A 7310-nucleotide genomic window follows, 5' to 3' on the forward strand; every position below is an offset into this window, starting at 1 on the left:
CGGTTACTCATTTGGCTATAAATTTTCATTTTGTTAGACGATACGACAAAATTTGAAGCTTAACTTACAGGTATACCTTTAATAAACTTGGAAGGCAAGAGCCACTAACATAGTATTAAGAATGTCAAGGTATCCAATCCGTAATCATTTATGACCTCGACGGCACCACTAATTAAGGGATCCCAAAAACTTAAATTTACTAAAAATCTGCATCAACTATAGATAAATACACATACACTGAAACAAAACATATATACAAGGACAGATATCAGTTTCGCAAAAATCTTAAAAATACATGAAACCCGATTGTATTTATCAAATTTTATCATGTTTAACAATTTATGGATTGACAACCGTACTCTTCATCGGTATCACCTTTCACCTTTTTCAGTTTCATCCGTGTATACACATTATAAAATACAATAACAGTTGAAAATACATCATATCGTAAGTATGAAAAGTATACAATCATTGATATACTTAATGTACTTGCTCATTTATACAACCTTTTCTACAAATATCAAATCATAACCCCATCTATGTCACCATTGTTCTCATATCATAAACACATCAAACAATTGAATCAAGAAATCAATCTCAGTTACTTCCAAACTGGCACATTCTATAAACTGTAATTAAAGCAATTCTATTTACTCGTAAAACATAATGCTAAACACCACAACAACAAATGTAAACAAATGCTAGAAATCGTCTACGATTTAATAGCCTTGAAAGTGTAAAGTTTTACATGTTTGTGGAGTAAAGAAATGCACTGTAGAGACACTTACTTCTACATAATACTAGCCCTTAGTTATGTAACCACATTTCTAACTAACATTTCATTAAACACTTCAAATGCATACTCCGTAATGAACATCATTATGAATGAATTAATTCAAGTTAGTAAGTAATCTGGTTGATAAGAAAAACTATCACACAAAACTATAATTTGAAAGTCATGTCTGTTTCAGGTTAAGAATCATTCACCCTTTCACTAATCCAACTTGGCATTTCATACAATCTAAAGAAAAAAATGTGTTGTAGTCTGTTATCAAGTATCATACTGCAAAGATACATATATCAGACATATTGCACCCATACATACGACGTTACTAAAATAAAAAACAATTTTTGCTCTAACGAAAACGTTCAAGTGATTCAAGGCTTTCAACATACGTACCAACTACTACGAAATCTTCACGGCACCCTTCAACTGTTACACTCGTAAATCTTCTTTCATCCATATTGTGTATACAAATTTTATCCACATCACTACTGCCCACCAAAATATCCCGATTGTCGACTTTAGCATAGAACTCAAACTTTGGATCAATGTCGTTTTCAATGTTATAAAGTTTAGTCCAAGACTTAGGAACCCCATATTCCTCCATCACCCACAATTCATTAACGAAATCATCACGACCGTGCAACTGAACACAAATAACAGCAGCTAATTTCTCACCAAGAGCAAATAGTTGTAATTCCATTTCAACAATATTAACAAAATCAGGAAGCTCGATTATATGAAATTCTTCTTTAGCTAAACTAAAGGCAGCAATAGTAATTCTTAAGCGTAAGCCTCCTACTATAAAGTGAAGATTATTGTTTAAGAGTACCCCTGGATGTGGAATGCAATAATCATGTAGTTGGTTAGGGGGGGTTAGGTAAATTTCTCCATGAATGGTTACGTAAACTATACACGCGTACCAAATTGGTTTCAAGATCAAAATCTTGAACTCCCTTATCAAGAATGGAGATTACTTTATAATCATCCGTAGAAAAATCATAACCAAATCCATATGTATCATTATATCTTCCACTTGGAACTTTCAAGGTTTGTTCTGTGGTTGGATTTAGTAGATAGAGGTAATGAGAGAGCTTATGAGGTAAATTACTGGCTAAAACAAGCCCATTGCAAGAGCCTAGTATCTGAAAACATGGTTCCCGTAGATTTGGGCGTTTAGCAGTTACGGTTGCTGGTGTGAATGTGGTTTGGGTGTTGAGTTGCTTTATATCAAGCGAGTAGAGAGAATAATCACCAACATTCGGAAGTAAAATGAGGTGGGTGGGGTCAGGATTGGGATTGTTTTTGTTGAACATTTGAGTATGGGTTTTGATAAAATTGGGACTGGAAATCAAGGAGTACCATCGCTTTGAAACCGATTTGAAACGGCCTAAGGATTTAGGTGGCAGAAAAGGAAGAATTGCTTCGATTAGGTCAGGTGGAAGGTGGATTAGGGCAGACATAGACATTGGGTTGTATGAGTCCGACAGTAGTATTTGAGTCGATTAGGTCAGTTGAGCAAAAGGAGAAGAACAAGTATATATGTGGAAATGATGACTTACTTCAATCAAGACAAAATTGCCAAAATCGTCCCTGTGTTTATTATATTTAGCCCAATTCGTCCCTGTATTCTTAAAGCTGCATTATCCATCCTTATTTGCATTTTGGTGAACCAAATTGGTCCCTGTTCAAACGGCTGTTAACAGCCCCGTTAATAAACACCATGTGCCAGTCACGTGTCTAATAACTGGTTAAAAATAAAGAATTCCCAAATTGATTTCCAGAATTAAACCCTAATATCGTTCGTTTCCTTCTGCTCCTCAAATTCACCTGATTCCTCCTTTGAACTAATGGCTGTTTATTGTGTTTGTGGCAGCAAGGGAATTATTCGCACGTCTGGTACTTTGAGGAATCCTGGTCGCCAATTTTATTGCTGTTCTAGAAAGGTAATTAGCTACTTTTTTACAATTTTTTGTTCGTCGATTATCCTTATGTCACAGATAAGTGACATGTTAATTGTTAATTTACAGGTAGGAGGGAATTGTGGCTTCATTGTATGGGTGGATCCTCCTTTGGAAGATATCATACAACAAAAAGAAGTTGAATTGCTAAGATGGAAGAAAATAGCTTTTTTTAGTTGGTTTTGTTTAATTTTGTTTTGGTATTTTAATTAGATTGTATCTGAATTGTAATGGGATTAGTTTGATGACTTATGTAACTGACGATTTGCAATTGAATAAAAATTTATGTTACTGTCATTGTTACTCAAAACTCTCATGTATTTTGATTAGTCAATTGTATTGTGATTGGTTTTGTTACTGTCATTGTTAGTCATTATATGCAGTCAATTGGATTGTGATTGGTTTCGAATTAATTTATGTTGAGCAGTCAATTGTAATGCAAACTGACTCTTACTCAATTGTTATTAGTCATTATATTCCATTGTTGCATCAAATTCTTCTCTAGTTGATCTTGTAGCACATTTCCACACCAAGTCCTTGATGACTGCCCCTTTATAAATACTTCTCATATTTTCATATATGTGTCTCATACAATATCGGTGCTCAGCACATGGATAAACCCTTGCCAATGCAGGAATCAAACCCTAATCATATCAAACAAAATATACATATAAATGCATTGTAAAAATATCAAAGGTAAATGTATATTAACAAAAGAAATCAGGTACCTTCTGCCTATCTGAAATGAAAGTAAAGTTGGAATTTGAGTCTAAATGTAAGTCATCACCAAGACATTTCAAAAACCATCTCCAAGAATCACTTGTTTCAGCTTCAACAATAGCATAAGCTCAAGGATATATCCCATTGTTTGAATCTACTCCAACAGCAGTTAATAAGTGTCCTGGATATTGACCCTTTAAGAAACAACCATCAATACCTAATATCTCTCTGTTACATGCTTTAAATCCTTCCTTAAGTGGACCTAAACAAATGTACACTCTTTTAAAGACCCTTGAATCTGATGATGGGTTTGGTTCAGGATATACTTGTATTATTGTAGTTGTCCCTGGATTTCTTTTCTTCAACTCTAAACAATAGTCTATAAGTCTTAAATATTGCTTCCTGTAATCACCAATAATTAATTTCTTTGCCTTAGATTTTTCCTTATAAGCAGTCATCTTCTTAATCCCCAATTCATATTTTGTGCTCATAATCTCTTGAATTGCACTAGCCTTAAGATCAGGATCGGCTACTAAGATATCACCAATTTGTTTGGATATAAAAGTAGATGAACATTGTTTTAGTTTCCTTTTTGGTTGACAAGCATGTTCTTCATGTAAAGTCTTCACAATAAATGTATCATGTTTCTTACCTGTTGATGCATGAACAGTCCAAGGACATATAGGTTTATTGTTGGCTACTCCCAAACCAAAACATCTAATTCTTACTCTGCCCAAATCATTCTTAACTAGCCTCAAATCCCTTCTTGATTCAATTGCAAGTAATCTTGCCCTTTTTTTTATTTCATTTGGGGTTGAAAACTCTTGACCAGCATAAAACTTGTGATACAATACTTTGCCTGATTCTTCTTCCTCTTCATTACTTGACCTTAACTCTTTTAACCTCAGTTTTCTTTCATTATCCACTATGTTAGCCTCATTACCACTATCAAAGTCTTCAAAGTTCAAACCTTCACCTTCAACTTCATCTCCATTTACATCATTTGAAACTATGATATCTAGTTGCAACCCTAAATCATTAATGTTTTCATTTGCATTCTCATCTAAAACACCTTCTTCATTACTATCTTCTTCATCACCATCACTAAGTTCTTCACTATCATTGTTTTCACACAACATTTTACCCTTAGTTGCAAAGAAACTTGAACTTAAAGCTAGCTGATTATCAATCTCATCAATCAAACTTCCAGAAGCTAAAGATGTTTCATTATGAACTCTTCCTATAGATGAAATCCCATATTCCACATACACATCAAAGTATTGAAAGTTAGGAATGTAGCTTAACATCTTGACTACATCAGATTGACTAGCTAAAGGATATAGTCCAGCATCCAAATCACTTTCAGGTTTTCTGAAATAATACATAACATCATCCCCAGCATACCCCAATTCCTTTAAAATACCATTTAGCACATCAAGAGAAAATATAGAACATTCAAGCAAATCAATTGGATTCATCAATCCACCAACATAGTTTCGTTTAGGGTTACAGATGAAGTGACCTTGATGATGAACATTAATGGAAAATAGTTCCTTGTATGCATCTGAAATAAAAACAGAAAAAAAAAAAATTCAAAAATTGGATGTAACAGTACTTTCTGATCAAAACCAATGAAGAAAAAAAAATACAGATAAGTCGTTACTAACCATAAACAAACTTGTGATCATAATCGCACTCTTCAGGTCGTTTAATCCAACCATGCTGCTCTGACATTGTTGTGGAGAATTATGATGTTCAGAGTTTGGTGAACGTACGTATGAAACAAAATAAACCCTAAGTAGAATATGAAGCGGTTTATAGACACGTGACTGGCACATGGTGTTTATTAACGGGGCTGTTAACAGCCGTTTGAACAGGGACCAATTTGGTTCACCAAAATGCAAATAAGGATGGATAATGCAGCTTTAAGAATACAGGGACGAATTGGGCTAAATATAATAAACACATGGACGATTTTGGCAATTTTGTCTTCAATCAACTAATCAATTATATGGGATGAAGAAAGAGATGAAAACGGAGGACTGGTACCGTCAATCAATTATGCGCAAGTTTGTAGCTGTTGAGTGTTCTTCGCTGAATTGAATGAGCTTCTCCACTGTTACCGTCGATTCTTTCTAATCTTACCATTATAACCCCTGGAGAAACTATTCCGTTTCTTTTAACCCCTCAAGTTTCACTTTCTTACCTTGTTAAAACTTGCATAAACTATTATTACTAGTTGATTTTCACTCGAGTAGTGCTCATTTATCTCTACAGCCAATATTCATTTAATTAGGTGATGGTCGAAGGAATAATCTTTTAAAATAATAAAAATCATTTACATATCTTTTTATGATTGATGGACTCAAAAGTACAATACGTATTACGTAATACCTAAGCTTGGAAAACGGATCGGGTGGGGTCGAGGCCCAAATGGGTTTGGGTCAAAACGGGTCCCAAAATTCAAATTGGTCGAATGGGTCGGGTCCAAGCGCGTTGGGTCGGGTCGAGACCCATTTTCATTAAAAAAAATTAAATTAATTTTTTTTTTTTTTGTATTTAAAAAAATTTAATATATCTTTTGTTAATTTTTATAAAAATAATTTAAAAAAGTAAATTTTTTTGTTTTTATTAATTTTTTTAACTTTTTAATTTTCCAAATTTTTATTTTTTAATTTTTAAAAAAAAAAATAGAAATGGGTTTCAACGTGTCAAGATGGATTTTCTAATATATTAAAAGACTAAAGATGGTCCGTATTGAGCCCATTCTCTTTGTTTTCTCGAGACCCAATTGACCCAAATGGTTGACCCAATGAATCCAATTTTTAGTGTATAGGTCTTGATTGCCAGGTTTAGTAATACCATGTTTTATTAATACACAAATAGGACTTCAAATCGCTTAATCTTTGTTCACAAAAATGTTGTTAAGGCCTTTATGTAAGGCAGGTCTCTAAGGTTTATCTATCGTGGGCGAGTTTGAACGGAAATGCCCTATCGCCATTTGTACTCATCCTCTTGTTTTTGTCGGGTGTCCAAAAGCGCGAAAGTGAGATTAACACTGTCCACTTGTGACTCTTCCTCCTCAGTATTTGTGTCATAGAGGGTTCGGTATCTTCATCCACAATAGGTTCAGGAACATATTGCAGGTTAAAAATTTGCTCCGAAGCACTACCTTCGTAAATGTTGAAGGAATTCAATTCCAACTCTTGAATCAACTCCTCGACACTCAAGGAGTGTTGTTGGAGGTTGTGGTACTCCATGAGCTTCTTGCCTATAATTTTTGGGCAAGAATTCCCGTCGAATTAACCGTTTCATCTTTTCCAATGTTTCCACTTTAGATTTCCAGGCATACGCCCTAGGTTTTCGAACATGTTCCTACCATAAAGAAGCGTGTTAACGCAACTTTATGGACACCAGTTTGACCTTGAGATTCTCCGGTATAACATTGATATCAAATATGCGCTCAACCTTGCTTAACCAATTTAGAAAATATTCCGGATGCATAGATCCGTTAAACTCACGTATCTCCACTTTCATTCCTAGATTTCGCAACGGACCGCCTCTATGTTCCTGATGAGGACCTCTAGGCGCGATATTCGTCCAATCCCATGGGTCATGGGTGCTCTCAGACTCGCTCCTCTCAGATTCGTGATAACGATTTAACTCCAGTTCGACAATTCTTTGGTTTAGCCGTTCGGTCTCAGCATCTCTATGGTTAATATCACTGCCTTGCTCGACGTGTCTGTGAAAGTTGTGAGCACCATAATAGTGTTCGGTCATTCCCCTAATACCAAATAATGGAGGATCTTAAACGACATAACAACCTTGCAAATGAAAATTAAATG

General features: G+C 34.7%; 1 pseudogene; it reads right to left on the minus strand.

Moving 5' to 3' along the window:
• Positions 1 to 992: 992 nt before the first annotated feature.
• On the minus strand, positions 993 to 2277 carry LOC139892477 (F-box protein CPR1-like; annotated as a pseudogene).
• Positions 2278 to 7310: the final 5033 nt, after the last annotated feature.

The sequence above is a fragment of the Rutidosis leptorrhynchoides genome, chromosome 2 (assembly GCF_046630445.1).
Source record: "Rutidosis leptorrhynchoides isolate AG116_Rl617_1_P2 chromosome 2, CSIRO_AGI_Rlap_v1, whole genome shotgun sequence".
NCBI classification, from domain to species: Eukaryota; Viridiplantae; Streptophyta; class Magnoliopsida; order Asterales; family Asteraceae; genus Rutidosis; species Rutidosis leptorrhynchoides.